This window comes from Oncorhynchus nerka, linkage group LG21 (assembly GCF_034236695.1).
Source record: "Oncorhynchus nerka isolate Pitt River linkage group LG21, Oner_Uvic_2.0, whole genome shotgun sequence".
NCBI lineage: Eukaryota > Metazoa > Chordata > Actinopteri > Salmoniformes > Salmonidae > Oncorhynchus > Oncorhynchus nerka.
Window position 1 is genome coordinate 7,514,413 of NC_088416.1, and position 22,911 is coordinate 7,537,323.

At 44.8% G+C, this 22,911-nt stretch overlaps 1 pseudogene; it reads left to right on the forward strand.

Annotated features, from left to right (window-relative positions):
- LOC115103755 (trafficking kinesin-binding protein 1-like) overlaps positions 1-22,911 on the forward strand; it is a 44,533-nt pseudogene that overhangs the window by 4,546 nt on the left and 17,076 nt on the right.

The following is a 22,911-nucleotide window of genomic DNA, read 5'->3' on the forward strand; positions in this document are numbered from 1 at the left end:
ATCACAACAGCGGGTATGTTAGATCTGGGCTGGAACAAAAAATCCTGTACACCGTTTAGCACATTTGCTCTGTAGGAGCAGGGCTAGTAACCTCTGGTCTGCACAGAGAATCAGCTGAGACCGCGAGTGTGTTGGTATTTAGGTTTAGGTATATAAGGCCACTTTCTATTCATACTGTAGTTGGAGTCCAGATATAGCTGCTCCAGTTGTCTGGGTGACTAGTGGGTTGTAAAAATAACCGGTCTCTGTCCAAGTAAAGGTTCTCCTGATACAGTGCTGTTCTGTCTGTCTGTCTGTCTGTCTGTCTGTCTGTCTTTCCTCTTCCCCCCCCCTCTTTCTTTCTCCACTTTCCCATGCCCTATAACTGCCTCTGTATCATAGCTGTATTCATTAGCTTGTAACAAAACTTCTGGGCAGAGGTCATTTTAAAGATAGATGCTGGTGGCTGTGTAGTATCTCTCTCTAGCTTTCTTAAGATTTCTCTCTCTTTCTCTCTCTCATCCACTCTCCTGTTTTGTCTTTCTCTCATACTATACCAAGTGTTTCCATTTGCTTTGTGGAGTGTTTATCTCTCAGCTCATATCCTGCCTTTTGTCATGACTCATGACAGGCTTGGGGATTTGCATTTTGCCTTGGTTTGTACCTGATCGAGGCCCGATCAGGTACAATAGTACCCGTGGCTTCATCTCTAGATCCAGAGGCTTCAATGTTTTTATCCAGACTTTGGTTTCGTCTGTACCATCCATATGATCTAAAGGAGCCAAACTGTCATAACAACAGATGGCAAAAAGACATCACACGAGTCATTCTCAAAGCATCCAAATAGTGCGTATTGTTAGATAGGCAGAGCCACGAGAATAACTGAAATGTCACATTGGAAATGGACAAACGATGATCTTCGAAATGCTTTGTCGTACTCCTTTCCCCCTCTATTCCCGTGCCAGAGTTTAAACAATATACATTTAAGAGACGCCACACCTTTATCAGTGAGGTGGTTGATAGACTGGGTCTTTATGGGAAATAGTACAACAAGGAAGTTAATGGTTAACCAACCAGTGCTCCCAGTTTGAGTTAATGGTGACCGCAGGTTGCTTCATAGGAATGAGAGCGAAGTGTCTGTTAGAGGACCTATGTGGAGACAGGGTGTAATAGATGTGGTGTCTGTTGGGATGGTACCTGTCAGTGGGTCTTCAAAGGGCCAAAGACGTTCATTTATTTATGTTTGTTATTTAGCAGACGCACTCATCCAGCGCGACTTACAGTTGTGAGCTCAAACATTTTCACGCGGGTCCCCCGTTGGAATCGAACCCACAACCCTGGCGTTGCAAGTGCCACGCGCCACCAACTGAGCCACCCGGGACTATATGTCACGGCAGTCTGTTTCCAGGGTCGATGGCTTTGTCAGTGGTTTTGATCCGGTTCGCAATAGCAGGGGGAAGCTTCTTGCAGCCACGGCGGCTGATGACTGGGGAAAATATTAAGCTTTGAGGGGATTGGGAGGAATTTGGAACATATGTCACTTTCCTCGTCCTCTGAGAAGCTTGAATTTGTTTTATTCTGGACTCAGGAAACTCTGCTTACTTTAAAGGTAGACTCAGCGATATGACTGACGTACATGCAGAAAGTAAACAGCATAGTGGGCCAATTTCCGCAAACAACTGAGAGCGTTGAAGTATGAGGCTCAACTTCTCTGCTGTTTTGGTGCCCTGTCCACCACGCTTTAACAGCGCGAAGTGAACCCGTGCACATGCTCAGATACTGTGTGAGAGCGAAGTCTTGCGTCTCACTTATCTCAACATCTGCGGCGCTACTCGGCGGCGACGTCATTTCGCTGAGTCTGCCTTTTTTAAGTTGAGATATCATTTAGTCGTAATTGCCTTGTGACTTGATGAATCAGGTTTGTAGTGAAGGCAGTTCAGCCATGGTGTGTGCAGAAAGTCTCGTAGGCATTATTTATTGTTTGGGGAGTGAACACTGTGTCTAGATACTCAACTGATACAACACAGCAAGCTTATCTCTGAACATGAGACAGTGGCTAAGGTCATCGCATTAGCTCAGCTGTTTGAAATGAGACTGTAGTAGCTACATGTCTCCATACTCCTCACCGACTTCAACCCATGTTGTCTGGCTGCTTGGCTCCAGAGATGCTTATAGTATTTACATACTTACTCAGGCCTTTTACTCCTCCTGGATCATAGGCCATCAACTATTTTAATAGTTAATTTCCTGCTTTTTATTAGTATAGCGTGTTGCCTAATTCTTGTCTTTTCTTGGTGGGTTTTCAGTATCTTTCCGCAATTTAGTTTGAAGGCCTACCCAGTAGGAACTAATGTTACCTGTTCTATTTTGGGGGACCCCTCTCTATGGTCGTGTCTACACTTGACACTTTACATGCAACTTCTGCTATCAGAATACGAAGATCGTATTGAAAAGACGGGTCTAGATGCATTGTGGTCTGATAACTTCAGGAGGTGGTCAGGGATGCATTGTGTGTGTGTGTGTGTGTGGGGGGGGGGGGGGGGGGGGGGGGTTCGCCTCAGTCCGGATTCAGTCAGGCTACCAAAAGCGCACACAGTGGGTGACGTCATCAGCACTCCGCTATGAGTCTCCAGAGAATGTGTGTTTTGGGACCGAGATGCACATTTTCATTATAACGTCTGAGAAAATACATTCCTAGCGTGTGTGGAATATATTTTCTGGCCTCATAAATGCTATCCAGCTAGTTCATATTTAGAACAATTATTTTGTGTTTGGCTAGGGTTATGCTAACCCTTTTGCAATTTCATTTTGCTTGCTGGCTAGCTACAGAGGTTAGCCGGCTAGTTAGCTACAGTAGTTAGCTACTGCCATCAGTTGTTGTTGTGTTATTATCATATTTAGCCTATTCTATCGTTTGCAGAATGCATACTGGCATTTTAATATAGTGCCGGAAAAGGGAATCCGGACACAATGTGCACATGGTGGACACATTTTAAATGTAGGTGTAGACGCGTGATGTGTTCGGAATTCCATGATCAGAATACAACAACTACATTAACTGTCAAGTTTAGACACAGCCATATGGGAGCAACACTCTTATATGAGGCCACTATAATTAGCCTGAACCCCAATCATTAGAAAGGCTCTTTATCTCGTCACCCATAACTAAATCTAGTGTGCATGCTGGCCTGGTCAGCTCCTTGATTTAAGCCTATCAGGAGAGACCATATAGGCTGCTATCTCATGGTAGTGTTAAATAATGAAATGGAAGGTATCATTCAAGCACTAATTTATCTATCTGATCTCATTATCCCATAGTGCCTCGCTGCCCCTCCCTGGCCACCATAGTAGTGGACAGTGTGGCACCACTTGAAGTAAATGAGGCCAGTTATGGGGTCAGTTACACCCTCAGTGAAAGAACGCTGAAGTTGTTGGATGGAAGCCCTGTCTGGGTTCAGAAAACAAGTTTCATCACTGATGCATTGTATATTAGCTTGTGTGGGGCGTGATCTGGCTTAGATTTACTAAAGCGATCTTAAAGGTTTACTTTCCTCTTTCTTGTTGTTATGTGGATGTCTTATATTGTTTGACTTTGATTGTCCTAGCTCTTCCTGTTCCGTCTGGGAGGGGGGGGGGGGGGTGCAGATTTCGCTCTAGTGCAAAGGGTCTTGTAAATCTTGCCCAATTTTAGTACAGAGCTTTTCTCTGGTTTGTGGATAAAGTACAAGCTTCTACCTTGAAGTTGAATAATTATGTACTTACCATTTGAATAAAATCCCTACTGGCAGAGTCACATGACCAAACTGTTGCCCTGGCGACCATGGGTCCAGAGTCCTTGGCCCTCAGCCAATTAGAGGCGAGATTTTCATTTGACAAGCTTCTCCTCTCAGCCGGTTTGCAAATTCTGATTTGTTATTCAGTCTGGTGGTGACAGGCTAAATTGAGTGTGACCCATTCATCTCTTTCTTCCCTCTTTTCCTAAGTACCCTTCTCTCAAGGGCCCCTTTCCTCCCTCCTGTGCCCTCTCTCTCCAACTCAGTTTGCCCACTCTTTCCTACCCCCTCCCTTCCCACTTTCCTAAGTACTGTACCCTGCAAGTGTCCCTCCTCACTGTCTGTTTTCTACCCCTCCCGCCCTCCCTCGCTTCTTTCTGTAGCACTCTCGTCTGCCCTTCCTTCCTCTCTCGTTCCTGTGTGACTCCACACACGTACACACCCCTTCTGAACGGCCAAAGAGCACCTAAGACGGGCTCTTCCAACTCGGCATTGACGAGTTCAACGTTGAGTCCTCTGGAAGGTCAGTCAGCCTCAGAATGACATCCATTAGAGTTTGAGAGTTACACTTATACCTGACTTACTATTCCTTTACTTTTGGCACTGCTCATCTTGGATGAACGTGCCCTTTGCAACTATAACACATTAAGGTAACGTTTTAACTTCTCATTTACATTAGGAAAGTAGTTTGCGATCCTTGAAATTCAGATTGAAGTAACTTTCCTTGTTTGAGTTAAACCACGTAGCATACTGCTGTGCATTCCCACATTTCTCAAGAGCAACTTGTGTAGGCTACACAGAAAATAGCCTGCGTGTTTGATTATATCCTTATGGATGTACTGTACAGAACACATCCTCAGGGATGTTTTTGGCTTTGTCCTTAGTGGCCCAGCCTTCCGCACCCCACTGTGTGTTTGTCTAGGGAACCGGACAATTGTTTTCTCACAGCTCCTGTGGATTCTCTGGATTGTTAATTTGCTGGCTGATCTGGCGAGCGAGGGCCTGGTGGAGCCCAGGGTTGTACAGTGGGCACACTGGGCAGCGTAACGGGGTCTTTCTCTTGGCATTCTGCCTGGCCCAACGACAACCACACAGAGAAAGAGACAGGGGGAGATGGCCAATAACCATGCCTACTGGTGACCCCCTCTAAATGGGATTACAAGACTGCGCTTGGCTGGGTAGATAATAGACCCACAATGTGACGACAATACAATGCCTGCCAACTTGGCCTCGGAAGCATGTAAATATGACAGATAAAGAGATGATGTGTCTTTGTTTGTGTGTGTGCGCATGGGCACGCTCCATTTATTTTGTGTGTGAGACTGTGTGCTGCAGGTTAGTTTGTGTGCCATTACCAAATGCCAATTGATTCCCCTCAATATCTTTTTATTTGTCCTTTAAGGCGTGGTAGTAAGACATTTATAATTGTATAATAACATGATATTTTGGACTGCATCCACGCACCCTCATTTTGCATCCTAGTGAAAACACAAGTGCTACTTGTCATTCTAGTCAGTAAGCACGACATGCTACAGGACTACCAGACATTATGCATCATGGTGGTGGGGGGTGGATACAGTAAAAGCCAGACCTAGAGTATGTATACGACCCTGCTGCTCCCTCTGACAGCTGTAAGTGGCGAGAGTGGACGGATGGATGTGGCAGGAGTGACCAGAGCAATACACTCAGTTAATTAAGGGGGTTGGAGAGGGGGAGGAAGGAGGAGGAGAGATTGTCATTCTCATCTGTCTCATCTGTCTCTTGAGTGGGTGTGTGGCAAGCTGCGTGTGTGCGTGTGTGTGTGTGTGCGCGTGTCACATGTTTTGTCTACCCACATGCACGGTCAGTGCTTTGTTAACCCAATAGTCCTCATATAATATGTCCTTGACTCAGACTCCAATGCATAGCTAATGTATTGTATGATATCCACTGTCCTTTACTTACTGGCCTTGATACTGCGGAGGTCTGATGTATCCAAACACTAACAACCACAATATGACAAAACTGGATGTGACAATTGTTTAGAGTTCCATCAATAAACTAAGGCTACTTTGCTGCCCATTGTTAGAATGTCCTGAATCCCCCCCCCACCTAATTTTCTCTTTGGATTACGTCACTAGCCAGGCTATTCAGTTACAGAACGATGGCCCGCAGCATTTCCTGGCGGACATGTAGGTGAAAGTGATATGCCTTATGAAGAGGGACATCATTCTGTAACTGAATAGCCTGTCTAGTGACGTAATTCAAAGAGGAAATTAGGTGAGGCATAATAAAAGTACTGTACATTCCAACTAGGACCGTGTGCTAAGGCTAGCTGTTTCTCTTTGCTTTCGTAAACAGAAAGAATGAGCATTTACTCTAATACAGGTTGCAGCTAGCCTTAGCACACGGTCCTAGTTGGAATGTACAGTACTTTTACTATGCCTCGTAAAGCTTTGTTTAGTAACGGTGTTGGTTTAAATGTCATAAGGTGGTGTGTTGTGCTCCGGGTTGTAACTTGATCTGTGTGTAGCTAGGGTAACTAGCTTTCTGACCCTAAAATCTCTGGGGAAAGGCCAAGCCTAGTGAGACAATTGGGAGCATGCATGACACACTGTACATGGCTTTAAAAAGATGAATATGCTTGTAAAGTTGTGGTTCATGTGTCTAAAGTACAAAAATAATGATCTTAAACTTGACCTATATCTGTATGTCTTTTCACCAGGCTGTTATAGAAAACGAGAGCATCATTTCAGTATCTCACCTGGAAAAACTGGTGAAATACATTTCAGTAAAGGGATGAGAGTTTTCTTGATACGTTCATATTTGATGGCATTCCCATGTTCAAAACGTAAAACGGCATTTAATGTTATGCCATTTCGTACTAAAACGTCAAATACTATGATGATGATGAATTAAAGAAAGTCGGTTTGAATGAATCTTTCTAACCAGGTTTTCGTCCAACCTTTTTATGCGAGTAAAGTACATGTTGGATAAAAAAATAAATGTAATGACAAGACTGATGGAAACAGAAAATGTTTCAGTAAACTTTCCAAAAATAAACTAGACAAGGTGGGATCTTTTTGTGTCTGCAAAATTAATTATGCGCGAAATGTCGTTTGAAGCGCTTTTATGCAAATATTGATATAATAACCACAATGTCAAAGTAAATTTGGAGTCACGCATGGAGTTTATTAGGCTACAGATTAAACAAGGTATAATGAACTTCACAGGGTGGTGAAAGTGAAAAGAAATGAGCTTTCCAATAAATATCAAGGGTCTCATTCTGGTGACATGATCATCAATGCTTGACTTCCGTTTCACAAATAAAAATAATCTTACCCTTTTGTCGTAGATACAGTATCTGCGCCCTGTGCGGTGTTGGCTAGAGTGCACGTGCCAATACCAGAGTTGCCACATTCGCTATTTAACGCAATTTTGTTTAGTGATAAACCCATCAATAGAGTTGAAAATGCGATGGAAACTCATTTAACTGGTATTTTTTATTCAGTACATGGGAACTTAACTGCAAAATTTATTTTGATGTGCATTACGTCATCACACACCTATCATCTGCAACAAGTCAATTTGATGGAAACACATCTTTGCTGGGAACATGTTTTCATGCAGATTTTAGAATATTCGCATGAAAATCTGTCACAAATTGGATGGAAACCAAGCCACACTCACACTTTTTTTTTCTCACTCTCCCTCTCTCAGACCAGCCCTGGTACCAGATGTGCGATCAGCCAGCTGTTTCTCCCTGATCCACCAGGGGGCCTCAGTCCCTCACAGGGACCAGCCCTGAGTCCTCCACCCTCACCCTGAACACCCCGGCCCCAGTCAAGCTGTCCCACTCTCATCCCTCTCCCTCTCCTCCTCATCTTTTCTTCTGGCCCCCACATTCCCCACTGGACCCCCTGTCGACCCTCTCCCTTTATGGGGGGCAGGGGGAGGCGTCTGGGGGCCTCGATGCAGAGACCCTGCCCCTATATGAGGGCCTTAAAATGGAGTGCGACCTCCTGGAAAGAGTGGATAGGGGAAGCCATGATGTGTCCACCCTCACAGGTAGGTCACAGTTAATGAATGTAGTAGACGGTTTATAAGGGATTGGATAATGGATTCACTTTCATGTTGGACAGCACTTGTTAGAAGCTAGTGGGGAGATGGGTCTCTTAGAAGCATTGCAGGGACATTAGATTGGACTATCATCCTGCATCCAGGAACAGTGTTCAATTACATGTTTTTAATGTAATGCATTATAATGTGGTGAGTGGGAACTGTGTCATCCAGTCAGTGCCTCAGGGGGGCAGCAGAGACTTGTATATTTCAGAGCGCTCAATCCAATGGGATGAATGCTGTCTTTTTGTTCTCCCATATCTCCCCTGCCACACCCTCATACACCTCCCTCCCTCCCTCCTTTTCCACGGTCAGAACTTTGTTCAGGTGGCGACAGTGAGGTGGAGATAGTGAGCCTGCTGTCTGAGGGACTGCCTAACTACACTCTGCGGGCGGACTGCATGTTTGGCTACGACCACGACGACTGGCTCCACACCCCTCTGCTGCCCCCGGAGGTCGCCCTGGGACTCACGCACGATCAGATAGAAGAGACGCTCAAGTACTTCTGTAAGTTCACCACTCTGTCCACGCTAGGCATCGAACACAGGAGAAGACTCTGGTACTGGTGTGCCAAATGTACTGCACCTGTTTTACTAGTTAATCACCTCACCAACTTAGATTGGTGGGAATCAACTTCTTAAATACAATGATGAGTTGACTCATGTGGTGCAGCCGCTGGCTTGAGTTTTAGGTGGTCCGGTAGGGTGTCCCAGCAAAATAAATAGTGGGAGTACTTCTTACCGGTAAGAACATGAGCCTATTCAATAAAATGTCAAGAAAACTGTAGGCTATATTACACCATTATTTATCGTTACCACATGTCAGAGGCATGAAATATTTGCGGATGGACTTGAAAATGTCTGGAATAGCCTACGCTCCAAATTGCGATGTGATTTGACGAAAACATAGACATTTTTCCAAGGCAGTCATGAGTGGCTGACACCGAGACGCACGTGGACAGCAGTGGACGCTTAAATTCAGGCTAATGACAAACGCCAAATGTTATTATACTTTTTTGGTGTTTCTTGTAACAGATGTTTCTTCCAATTCACCACTGTTTGGAGCTGGAAATATGTTACCAGTGGATAAATGTTCACAGGTAGCCTAGAAAAACAGTCCTTTGAAGCAGGGCTGGATTAATGCAGGGGTTTACCAGGGCGGAAGCCCCAGGGCCCAGGACCATGGTTGGCCCAAGAGGCAAAACAAAAAATGTATTTCAAAAATTAAAATATATACAGTGCATTCGGAAAGTATTCAGACCACATCTCCTTTCCACATTTTGTAACATTACAGCCTTATTTTAAAAAATCTCATCAATCTACACACAATATCTCATAATGACAAAGCGTAAAAAGGTTGTTTGAAATTTTTGCAAATTTATAAAAAACAAAAAACATTTACCTTATATACATAAGTATTCTTCAGACACTTTGCGACGAGACTCAAAATAGAGCTCAGGTGCATCCTGTTTCCATTTATCATCCTTGAGATGTTTCTTCAACTTGATTGGAGTCCACCTGTGGTAAATTCAATTGATTGGCCATGATTTGGAAAGGCACAAGGTCTTGACAGTGCATGTCAGAGCAAAAATCAAGCCATGAGGTCAAAGGAATTGTCCGTAGAGCTCAGAGACAGGATTGTGTCGAGGCACAGATCTGGGGAAGGGTACCAAAAAATGTCTGCAGCATTAAAGGTCACTAAAAACACAGTGACCTCCATCATTCTTAAATGGAAGAAGTTTGGAACCACCAGTACTCTAACTAGAGCTGGCCGCCCGGCAAAACTGAGCAATCAGGGGAGAAGGGCCTTGGTCAGGCAGGTGACCAAGAACCCAATGGTCACGCTAACAGAGCTCCAGTGTTCCTCTGTGGAGTTGGGAGAACCTTCCACAAGGACAACCATCTCTGCAGCACTCCACCAACCAGGCCTTTATGGTAGAGTGGCCAGACAGAAGTCACTCCTTAGTCAAAGGCACATGACAGCCTTCTTGGAGTTTGACATAAGGCACCTAGGACTCTCAGACCATGAGAAACACGATTCTCTGGTCTGATGAACGGCAAACGTCACTTCTGGAGGAAACCAGGCACATCTCTACGGTGAAGCATGGGGGTGGCAGCATCATGCTGTGGGGGTGTTTTTCAGCAGCGGGGACTCGAAGACTAGTCAGAACCGAGGGAAAGATGAACGGAGCAAAGTACAGAGAGATCCTTGATGAAAACCTACTCCAGAGTGCTCAGGACCTCAGACTGGGGCGAATGTTCACCTTCCAGCAGGACAACGACCCTAAGCACACAGCCAAAACAATGCAGGATTGGCTTCGGGACAAGTCTCTGAATGTCCTTCAGTGGCCCAGCCAGAGCCAAGACTTGAACTCGATAGAACATCTCTGGAGAGACCTGAAAATAGCTGTGCAGTGACCCTCCCCATCCAACCTGACAGAGCCTGAGAGGATCTACAGAGAAGAATGGGAGAAACTCCCCAAATACAGGTGTGCAAAGCTTGTTGCATTCATTCCCAAGACTCAGGGCTGTAATCACTGCCAAAGGTGCTTCAACAAAGTACTGAGTAAAGGGTCTGAATACTATGTAAATGTGATATATACACTACCGGTCAAAAGTTTTAGAACACCTTCTTATTCAAGGGTTTTTCTTTATTTTTACTATTTTATACATTGTAGAATAATAACCAAAAACAAATCAAAATATATTTTATATTTGAGATTCTTCAAAGTAGCCACCCTTTGCCTTGATGACAGCTTTGCACACTCTTGGCATTCTCTCATCCAGCTTCACCTGGAATGCTTTTCCTACAGTCTTGAAGGAGTTCCCACATATGCTGAGCACTTGTTGGCTGCTTTTCTTTCACGCTGAGGTCCAACTCATCCCAAACCATCTCAATTTGTTTGAGGTCGGGGGATTGTGGAGGCCAGGTCATCTGATGCAGCACTCCATCACTCTCCTTCTTGGTAAAATAGCCCTTACACAGCCTGGAGGCGTGTTGGGTCATTGTCCTGTTGAAAAACAAATGAGAGTCCCACTAAGCCCAAACCAAATGGGATGGTGTATCGCTGCAGAATGCTGTGGTAGCCATGCTGGTTAAGTGTGCCTTGAATACTAAGTAAATCACAGACAGTGTCACCAACAAAGCACCCCCACACCATAATACCACCTCCTTCATGCTTTACGATGGGAAATACACATGCAGAGATCATGCATTCACCCACACTGCGTCTCACAAAGACACGGCGGTTGGAACAAAAAATCTCCAATTTGGACAATAGACCAAAGGACAAATTTCCACCGGTCTAATGTCCATTGCTCTTGTTTCTTGGCCCAAGCAAGTCTCTTCTTCTTATTGGTGTCCTTTAGTAGTGGTTTCTTTGCAGCAGTTCGACCAGGAAGGCCTGATTCTCAGTCTCCTCTGAACAGTTGATGTTGAGATGTGTCTGTTACTTGAACTCCGTGAAGCATTTATTTGGGCTGCAATTTCTGAGGCTGGTAACTCTAATGAACTTATCCTCTGCAGCAGAGGTGACTTAGGGTCTTTCGTTGCTGTGGCGGTCCTCATGAGAGCCACTTTCATCATAGTGCTTGATGGTTTTTGCGACTGCACTTGAAGAAACTTTCAAAGTTCTTGAAATGTTCTATATTGACTGACCTTCATGTCTTAAAGTAATGATACACTGTCGTTTCTCTTTGCTGATTTGAGCTGTTCTTGCCATAATATGGACTTGGTATTTTACCAAATGGGGCTATCTTGTATACCACCCCTACCTTGTCACAACACGACTGATTGGCTCAAACGCATTAAGAAGGAAAGAAATTCCACAAATGAACTTTAAGGTGGCACCTCTGTTAATTTAAATGCATTCCAGGTGACTACCTCATGAAGCTGGTTGAGAGAATGCCAAGACTGTGTAAAGCTGTCATCAAGGCAAAGGGTGGCTATTTGAAGAATCTGAAATAGATTTAGATTTGTTTAACAGTTTGTATGGTTACTATATGATTCCATATGTGCTATTTCATAGTTTTGATGTCTTCACTATTATTCTACAATGTATAAAATAGGGAAAAATAATTGGGTATTGTGTGTTGATTGATAAGTGGATTTTTTAAAAATAAATAATTTTAGAATAAGGCTGTAACGTAACAAAATGTGGAAAAAGTCAAGGGGTCTGAATACTTTCCGAATGCACTGTATATCTTTTTGTTTTTACTGCAACCGCCAACCAAAGGAGGACTCAGGAGCCCGCTGTCAATGAGTGTAGACTGCCTGCTGCTGCTCTGCTAATCGTCAGATGTGGGGAGGAGAAGGAGGTAGGGGGCCCATGTGGGTAACAGGGGGGGTCCTGTCTTGATTGGTTAACTGCTTAATCAACTTTTTTTTAAACTGCATAATAAATCAATGTTACTGGACAATTGTGTGAGTCAGGTGCTGGGCCGAACCCTGTTGGAAGCCCAAGAGGCAAACCATTTTTTACAATGTGCCTTGGCATAGATTTTTACAAGTGGACCTAAAACCATGTCAGAAAAATGCACCCGACAACACCATAACATACTGTTTAGTTTTTATGCCTCGTAAAAAAATACAAAATAGTCCCGTGGCTTTATGATTTCTTCCTCCAGCCCAGCTTTGAAGTCATTGTTTGACAATCAGATCAAAACATCATGACTGGTTGTGTTTATGCCACAATAAAAGGTCGTACATTTTTCAAGTTAAATTACAAATCTTTATGACTCGGCCCACAAAGATCATTTTAAATTGATTGGGATTCTATATTTAATTCTATGTTTAGGCCCATACATTTTTGGGGGACAAATGCAAATGCATGCACATATAGGAGGTCCCATACCGGGAAGAAATTAGTTCTACTTTCAGCCCTTACGGGAACTGATGCTTAAAAATACTCAACTTGATGTACTGTACCTGCGCCATTCAGCACCAGGGCTACCTACTCCCAAAGCTATTGCATGTACCTCTTTGGAGGCGTGTCTTATATTTCAGGGTTGAGAACATGCTGTCCTCTTATCTAAATCAAATCAAATTTATTTATATAGCCCTTTGTACATCAGCTGATATCTCAAAGTGCTGTACAGAAACCCAGCCTAAAACCCCAAACAGCAAGCAATGCAGGTGTAGAAGCACGGTGGCTAGGAAAAACTCCCTAGAAAGGCCAAAACCTAGGAAGAAACCTAGAGAGGAACCAGGCTATGTGGGGTGGCCAGTCCTCTTCTGGCTGTGCCGGGTGGAGATTATAACAGATCATGGCCAAGATGTTAAAATGTTCATAAATGACCAGCATGGTCGAATAATAATAATAAGGCAGAACAGTTGAAACTGGAGCAGCAGCACGTCCAGGTGGACTGGGGACAGCAAGGAGTCATCATGTCAGGTAGTCCTGGGGCATGGTCCTAGGGCTCAGGTCCTCCGAGAGAGAGAAAGAAAGAGAGAAGGAGAGAATTAGAGAACGCACACTTAGATTCACACAGGACACCGAATAGGACAGGAGAAGTACTCCAGATATAACAAACTGACCCTAGCCCCCCGACACAAACTACTGCGCATAAATACTGGAGGCTGAGACAGGAGGGGTCAGGAGACACTGTGGCCCCATCCGAGGACACCCCCGGACAGGGCCAAACAGGAAGGATATAACCCCACCCACTTTGCCAAAGCACAGCCCCCACACCACTAGAGGGATATCTTCAACCACCAACTTACCATCCTGAGACAAGGCCGAGTATTGCCCTCAAAGATCTCCGCCATGGCACAACCCAAGGGGGGGCACCAACCCAGACAGGATGACCACATCAGTGAATCAACCCACTCAGGTGACGCACCCCTTCCAGGGACGGCATGAGAGAGCCCCAGTAAGCCAGTGACTCAGCTCCTGTAATAGGGTTAGAGGCAGAGAATCCCAGTGGAAAGAGAGGAACCGGCCAGGCAGAGACAGCAAGGGCGGTTCGTTGCTCCAGAGCCTTTCCGTTCACCTTCCCACTCCTGGGCCAGACTACACTCAATCATATGACCCACTGAAGAGATGAGTCTTCAGTAAAGACTTAAAGGTTGAGACCGAGTTTGCGTCTCTGACATGGGTAGGCAGACCGTTCCATAAAAATGGAGCTCTATAGGAGAAAGCCCTGCCTCCAGCTGTTTGCTTAGAAATTCTAGGGACAATTAGGAGGCCTGTGTCTTGTGACCGTACGTAGCGTACGTGTAGGTATGTACGGCAGGACCAAATCAGAGAGATAGGTAGGAGCAAGCCCATGTAATGCTTTGTAGGTTAGCAGTAAAACCTTGAAATCAGCCCTCGCTTTGACAGGAAGCCAGTGTAGAGAGGCTAGCACTGGAGTAATATGATCAAATTTTTTGGTTCTAGTCACGATTCTAGCAGCCGTATTTAGCACCAACTGAAGTTTATTTAGTGCTTTATCCGTGTAGCCGGAAAGTAGAGCATTGCAGTAGTCTAACCTAGAAGTGACAAAAGCATGGATGAATTTTTCTGCATCATTTTTGGACAGAAAGTTTCTGATTTTTGCAATGTTACGTAGATGGAAAAAAGCTGTCCTTGAAATTGTCTTGATGTGTTCTTCAAAAGAGAGATCAGGGTCCAGAGTAACGCCGAGGTCCTTCACAGTTTTATTTGAGACGACTGTACAACCATTAAGATTAATTGTCGGATTCAACAGAAGATCTCTTTGTTTCTTGGGACCTAGAACAAGCATCTCTGTTTTGTCCGAGTTTAAAAGTAGAAAGTTTGCAGCCATCCACTTCCTTATGTCTGATACACATGCTTCTAGCAAGGGCCATTTTGGGGCTTCACCATGTTTCATTGAAATGTACAGCTGTGTGTCATCCGCATACACCAAAATTTACAGTGGATTTGTCAGAGGACAAACCATTCACAGAGACAAACTGATATCTTTCCGACAGATAAGATCTAAACCAGGCCAGAACTTGTCCGTGTAGACCAATTTGGGTTTCCAATCTCTCCAAAAGAATGTGGTGATCGATGGTATCAAAAGCAGCACTAAGGTCTAGGAGCACGAGGACAGATGCAGAGCCTCGGTCCGATGCCATTAAAATGTAATTTACCACCTTCACAAGTGCCGTCTCAGTGCTATGATGGGGTCTAAAACCAGACTGAAGCATTTCGTATACATTGTTTGTCTTCAGGAAGGCAGTAAGTTGCTGTGCAACAGCCTTTTCTAAAATTTTTGAGAGGAATGGAAGATTCGATATAGGCCGATAGTTTTTTATATTTTCTGGGTCAAGGTTTGGCTTTTTCAAGAGAGGCTTTATTACTGCCACTTTTAGTGAGTTTGGTACACATCCGGTGGATAGAGAGCCGTTTATTATGTTCAACATAGGAGGGCCAAGCACAGGAAGCAGCTCTTTCAGTAGTTTAGTTGGAATAGGGTCCAGTATGCAGCTTGAAGGTTTAGAGGCCATGATTATTTTCATCATTGTGTCAAGAGATATAGTACTAAAACACTTGAGCGTCTCTCTTGATCCTAGGTCCTGGGAGAGTTGTGCAGACTCAGGACAACTGAGCTTTGAAGGAATACGCAGATTTAAAGAGGAGTCCGTAATTTGCTTTCTAATAATCATAATCTTTTCCTCAAAGAAGTTCATGAATTTATCACTGCTAAAGTGAATGTCATCCTCTCTTGGGGAATGCTGCTTTTTAGTTAGCTTTGCGACAGTATCAAAAAGGAATTTCGGATTGTTCTTATTTTCCTCAATTAAGTTAGAAAAATAGGATGATCGAGCAGCAGTAAGGGCTCTTCGGTATGCACGGTACTGTCTTTCCAAGCTAGTCGGAAGTAACCTGGTGTCCTAACCTGGTAAAATGAAGTCAATACACGACCTCGGTTGAATATGAATGCCGCAGGGCTATTCCTGTAGGGCCGAAAACACTTCTGTTTTGCGCCCTCTCTTTCTAATTAGGGACTAATTCAGACCTGGGACACCAGGTGAGTGCAATTAACTACCAAGTTCAAACAAAAAAACAAAAAATGTTTCGGTCCTCCAGGACCGGAATTGAACAGCCCACTAGTGTTTTATCGTCAATGTTTTAGCATACAGCAATTCCATCTTAAAGTCCTACTGTGAATTGACCCCTCACATATGCTTTGGAATTGGTCAATGGAAACTTGTACACAGATTACACATATCCTTTAATCACTAGGCTTTATAGTACAACAATGATGGGATAATCTCTCTCTCTTTTGCCATTATCAGGTCATCCATATGGTGTGGATCTGAAGAGCTTGTGGTCTGACTCCTTGCCTGTGAGACAAACACAATTGGGAGAAATAAGACGTCTCAACACAGAGAAATGAATTAGTAGTGTCCACAAGTGAAGACATTGATTGTGAATGTAGCAATATGTCCCGCAATAATATATCTGATATTGTACCAATTTATCCTGGTGTGTTTAAGTCACACTTGAAAAGCACACTCATAATAGAACCACACAGGAGCGGTGACTAAATTATTGGAGTTGGATGGGGTGGAATGGGTCCAAAGGGCTTGGTTGGCGGCACGTTGCCAACAGGAAGTACCGTATATAACAACCATGGTAAACTCCTGCTAGTTTATCAAGAAACTCTAAATCTGAGGTGAACGTTCTTCCTATCGGTCTGACGCAGAATCCCGAGTTAAGGTCTGTCTGAAGATGATATCTGTTTCAATTGTCCTTTCAACAAAGTGTTTTCGCTTGACTCTCCTACGTAGATGTGGAAAAACAAATCTAATGAGATTTGTGAATGTTTTTGCAATAATATTGTGATTGTTTTAATGGGGTAATGTTATAAAAGGTAAATGCTCAAATATGAGCTGGAGACAGATATGGGTGAAATTGATCATAGTCACCAGATCGTCTGATTCTATGGAGAAACAATTGGTTCGGTACATGGAAGCCTGCATACTGTATCCCTCAATCTAACGTAACAAACACTGAGTTTACCCAAATCCAACACTGAACATGATCATGCTGCCGACTGTTACAATGCTACTCCACTTGTCATAATCACCTTAACGGGACACTATAATATCCGAATCTCCATTTATCAGTACAGTACAATAGTACACACATGTATGTATGGTCTGTTTAGTAGAGGAGCTAACAGAAGCTCCTCGCCCTCCTCCCTCTGGTGACTTTAGGGGAGGTGTCAAATCCTCTAGCCACATCCCTTCCCTTGATGCTTGGGGCCACAGATGCCAAATGCCAATAAACCGATTAGCCTCTTAGCTGTAATCAGTTTCCTTCTGCACCTCAGGTTCTGAACTGACTTTAACAGTAGCCTTTCACAAAGGGCTTGGCCCCGAGCACTGACTGCTCTTCAGACGTCGCGGCGGCAGTGACCGTACTCTCGTCACTGTGTAGGACTTGGTCGTCTTAGCCACCCACCAGTAGTGCACATTTGAAAGATATCTTTGTTAACGTAGTCGAGAGCAGAGAGGTGTAAGATAGGTGACAGGTTGAACGCGCAGAGATTGGGTTTGCTGTGTGTATTTGTGGCCTTTGGTGTAATCTTTAGAGAGACACCCCGAAGAGGTTATTAATTAGTGTGAAAGTCAGAGGTCTCAAATAGAGACGGGCGTTTAAGATTGGTTGAACATTTTGCCCAGGTTTTACCTCAATGAGACAGCCTGGTGACATAAAGGTTGAATAGATAAAAATATACGTTGCCATGCATTTGCAAAACAAAACAAGTGGGCGCCGGCTAAACAGGCGATATGCCAGTCTTGTCTGACATTATGATATCATCAAATATGGCATTTTCTTGTATCTGATGCGGGCTATGTTATTAGGAAAGCATACAGAGCTTGAGTTGGGCACAGCGACCGGATTTCACGTGTTGACATTCGTTTCACATTGGCACAGAAGTCTGAATTGGTGTTAACCTTTAGTGTTAGTTAAACATTTTCAACTTCTGACCTCATCAGTGCAGTACTAGGGTTGCCAGGTTTCCATAGGATTCCATGGCTAACTCCCCCATTAGGCAGGATAGGCTATACCGTCCTTTCACTAAAGTAGAGCTGGGACGATACCAGTATTGCAATATTTAAAAACCTGCTGTATGTAAAATATTGTGCTATAGCTTGGAAAATAAATACATGTGACTCTGGATGACACCATAATGATGTTTGTTTCCAACATTAGGACTGTTTTCCTAAATAAGTTAAATCCGCTCTGTGTTTTGTTTCCTTGCCAAGATACTAGATACTAACGAGTATCGCGAGACAGGTTTTGTCCCGGCCCTACGCTCAAGCCGATCGTGACTAGGGGTACGTTGCCATGTAGGTTCCCATAAGATTGAATGTAAGACAGGATAGACTGTACTCTCCTTCACTCAAGCCAATCGTAACTGGGGGTACACTGCCAGGGATACTAGGGTTGCCAGATTCCAATAAGATAGTGAGAATAATCCCCCATAAAGCAGGATAGACTACTCTCCTTTCATTCAAGGTGATCGTAACTGGGGGTACACTGCCAGGGATACTAGGGTTGCCAGATTCCAATAAGATAGTGAGAATAATCCCCCATAAAGCAGGATAGACTACTCTCCTTTCATTCAAGGTGATCGTAACTGGGGGTACACTGCCAGGGATACTAGGGTTGCCAGATTCCAATAAAATAGTGAGAATAATCCCCCATAAAGCAGGATAGACTACTCTCCTTCACTCAAGCCAATCGTAACTGGGGGTACACTGCCAGGGATACTAGGGTTGCCAGATTCATTACATTTACATTTAAGTCATTTAGCAGACGCTCTTATCCAGAGCGACTTACAAATTGGTGCATTCACCTTATGACATCCAGTGGAACAGTAGTGCATCTAAATCTTTTAAGGGGGGTGAGAGGGATTACTTTATCCTATCCTAGGTATTCCTTAAAGAGGTGGGGTTTCAGGTGTCTCCGGAAGGTGGTGATTGACTCCGCTGTCCTGGCGTCGTGAGGGAGTTTGTTCCACCATTGGGGGGCCAGAGCAGCGAACAGTTTTGACTGGGCTGAGCGGGAACTGTACTTCCTCAGTGGTAGGGAGGCGAGCAGGCCAGAGGTGGATGAATGCAGTGCCCTTGTTTGGGTGTAGGGCCTGATCAGAGCCTGGAGGTACTGAGGTGCCGTTCCCCTCACAGCTCCGTAGGCAAGCACCATGGTCTTGTAGCGGATGCGAGCTTCAACTGGAAGCCAGTGGAGAGAGCGGAGGAGCGGGGTGACGTGAGAGAACTTGGGAAGGTTGAACACCAGACGGGCTGCGGCGTTCTGGATGAGTTGTAGGGGTTTAATGGCACAGGCAGGGAGCCCAGCCAACAGCGAGTTGCAGTAATCCAGACGGGAGATGACAAGTGCCTGGATTAGGACCTGCGCCGCTTCCTGTGTGAGGCAGGGTCGTACTCTGCGGATGTTGTAGAGCATGAACCTACAGGAACGGGCCACCGCCTTGATGTTAGTTGAGAACGACAGGGTGTTGTCCAGGATCACGCCAAGGTTCTTAGCGCTCTGGGAGGAGGACACAATGGAGTTGTCAACCGTGATGGCGAGATCATCACGATTCCAATAAGATAGTGAGAATAATCCCCCATAAAGCAGGATAGACTACTCTCCTTTCATTCAAGGTGATCGTAACTGGGGGTACACTGCCAGGGACACTAGGGTTGCCAGATTCCAATAAGATAGTGAGAATAATCTCTCATAAAGCAGGATAGACTACTCTCCTTTCATTCAAGGTGATCGTAACTGGGGGAACAGTGCCAGGGATACTAGGGTTGCCAGATTCCAATAAGATAGTGAGAATAATCCCCCATAAAGCAGGATAGGCTGTACTCTCCTTTCATTCAAGCTGCTTTGGACTGGGGGTACAGTCAGTGCCAGAGTCGCAATGTCCCCATAGGATTGAATGGCTTACTCCTTCATAAGGCAGGATAGGCTGTACCCTCCTTTCACTCCGTCTTCTTTGCAGAGCACAGGTCAGACTGGTACACAGCCAGTCGGCCGACACACAGCTGTGCCTTAAAGCTGGTCCCGTGTTGACATTAGCTTCTTAGCCCGCGGCACGTGCCCTAAACCTCTGTACATCTCTTATTTGGTTGTCCTTCTTCTGGCAATCTACCTTGGTGCACACCTGTTCTGATCTAAGTCTGTTCCCTCCCTCCTGCTTTTGCTCCCTGTGCCATCTGTGGGTTGACCCATTCACTGCGTCTCTCACTTTCTACCCTCCTCTAGCTAGTCTCCTTTTATAGCAATTCAGTGTGTTTCTCTTACTCCCTTTTCTCTGTTATTTCCTGCTCTTTCATGCACCTTCTGTCTCCTGACTTATTTTTTTCCCCGCCTCTCTCTCCATCTCTGTCATCCTTTTTTAAGCGATTCAACTTCATTCCAGTTACAGACGTATTAGTAAGTAGTCCTTTGTATCTGGCTCCGTTGCGTAGAAATACCGGTTCAGCTTACAGTCTTAACATAACTGGCATGGATATGGGTGGGTGCCCATGGAAGTAAAGGAAGCTAACCCCTATGACAAACAACCCATATCTCTGGATGCATCTGAAATGGCATCCTATTCCCTGTGTAGTGCACTACTTTTGACCCGGGCTCTGTTCAAAAGTAGGGCACTAGACAGGGAGTGTGGGGGGTTCGGATGCAACCTTTGTGTTTTGCGGTTGCGCTGGACGGCTGACCACTTCAAAGAGCAGAACGGGACTGATTCCACTCTTCATATGTCGTTGTTGATCAATGCGTATCTAGCTATGGGATCACTTTGTAGTGTGCTTTACACTGGCTCAATCGCTCTTTATCTGATCAGTGATACCGAGCTTACGGTGTTGTTTTGCTCTGACTGTGATTCCACGTAAACCACAGGCGCCCATAAAACTATTTGGCCATTGACCTCTAAGGGGGTGTGTTCTTTCCATTGGTTGATTGCAAAGGAAGTGATATCAGTGCAAAGTGGTTTCTTGTGTCAATATTGATTAGGAACTTGTGTTTTTGTCCATATCTGCGGAGGCAGAACGGATTTGTCCTTGAATTAGTATAGCAGCTCTTGGTAACACTTTTCTTGATCCTTCCACTGTTATTAGCATGGTATTACATAAGTGACATCATTTTATGTCAATATAAGATTGTCAGGTTGCTTGCAGTGCTATTTTTATGCACACTAACAATGGCTAGGCTGGAGTGGAGTGTGTGGGGGGTCTCGGATGGTTGAGGGGCAGCACTTGGGGAACTGTGTGTGTGTGTGTGTGTGGGGGGTGGCTGACGGATCGCTGGTTCAGGTCCCCGTTTTTGATCTTGTGGGAGATCTGTCGACGTGCCCTTGAGCAGGGCGTTGACCCTGGTTGCTTCTGTGTGTCGCTCTGGATGGGAGTCTGTTAATTGACTAATGTGATGTGGTGTGTCGCTCTGGATGGGAGTCTGTTAATTGACTAATGTGATGTGGTGTGTCGCTCTGGATGGGAGTCTGTTAATTGACTCTGGATGTCGCTCTGGATGGGAGTCTGTTAATTGACTAATGTGATGTGGTGTGATGGGAGCTCTGGATGGGAGTCTGTTAATTGACTAATGTGATGTGGTGTGTCGCTCTGGATGGGAGTCTGTTAATTGACTAATGTGATGTGGTGTGTCGCTCTGGATGGGAGTCTGTTAATTGACTAATGTGATGTGGTGTGTCTCTGGATGGGAGTCTGTTAATTCTGTGATGGGAGATGGGAGTCTGTTAATTGACTAATGTGACTAATGATGTGGTGTGTCGCTCTGGATGGGAGTCTGTTAATTGACTAATGTGATGTGGTGTGTCGCTCTGGATGGGAGTCTGTTAATTGACTAATGTGATGTGGTGTGTCGCTCTGGATGGGAGTCTGTTAATTGACTAATGTGATGTGGTGTGTCGCTCTGGATGGGAGTCTGTTAATTGACTAATGTGATGTGGTGTGTCGCTCTGGATGGGAGTCTGTTAATTCTGGATGGGAGTCTGTTAATTGACTAATGTGATGTGGTGTGTCGCTCTGGATGGGAGTCTGTTAATTGACTAATGTGATGTGGTGTGTCGCTCTGGATGGGAGTCTGTTAATTGACTAATGTGATGTGGTGTGTCGCTCTGGATGGGAGTCTGTTAATTGACTAATGTGATGTGGTGTGTCGCTCTGGATGGGAGTCTGTTAATTGACTAATGTGATGTGGTGTGTCGCTCTGGATGGGAGTCTGTTAATTGACTAATGTGATGTGGTGTGTCGCTCTGGATGGGAGTCTGTTAATTGACTAATGTGATGTGGTTGTTGAGCGGCTTCACTGCGAGTATATTGGATGTTTTAAATATTGGATGAAAAAACAAAACAATGGCTAGGTTGGCAATAGTCATGACTGTGTCAATTTAGTCAGCTAAGTATGACTGCTTAGTGCTTATGGTATCTGTTATGTCATGCCTTTGCAAAAACCTCAGGTTTGAGATAGATGTTGTGAGGGAAATGTTACCCAACTTTACTACTACACACGTTTTAATGAGCTTTGTGTTGCTGCACTTTTTATTGGAGACAAAGGGGCTGACACTGTGTATTCTGTACTGTGGCCTTCTTTAGCCATCTTGGCCCTAGCTTCATCTAACTTTCCATTGTCTTTCTAATACTGTGACTCAACAAATCCTATTGTAGCAGCGACCTGTTTCTGTTAACGGAATTAATCGGCTAGGTTTGGAAGGCTAAGGAAGTCCAATTGTATTGGATGGGCTGGGCTGGTATTTTCAGGGAGCTGGCAGCCTCCGTTTTGTCCTGGCCGGCTAATGCGTTGCGTTGGGGCGCTCGCTAAACAACCCTGGTAGGAACGCGACGTGGATGGAGGGATGAAACGGGACGGGGGGGCGTAAAGAGAGGAAGGAAAAGAGAAGGGGGAGACGGTGAAAGTTGTGTCCCAGCCGCCCCTTGCCTGCCGCACTCGACCAGAAGGAAGCTGTCTGCGGGTGAAACATTTATGAAGGGGAGGTTAATATTTGATTTGGAGAGGCCACTTGCGTGCCAGGGTAGCAACAGGGAGGGGGCACTGGGTGGATGAAGTGATGATGAT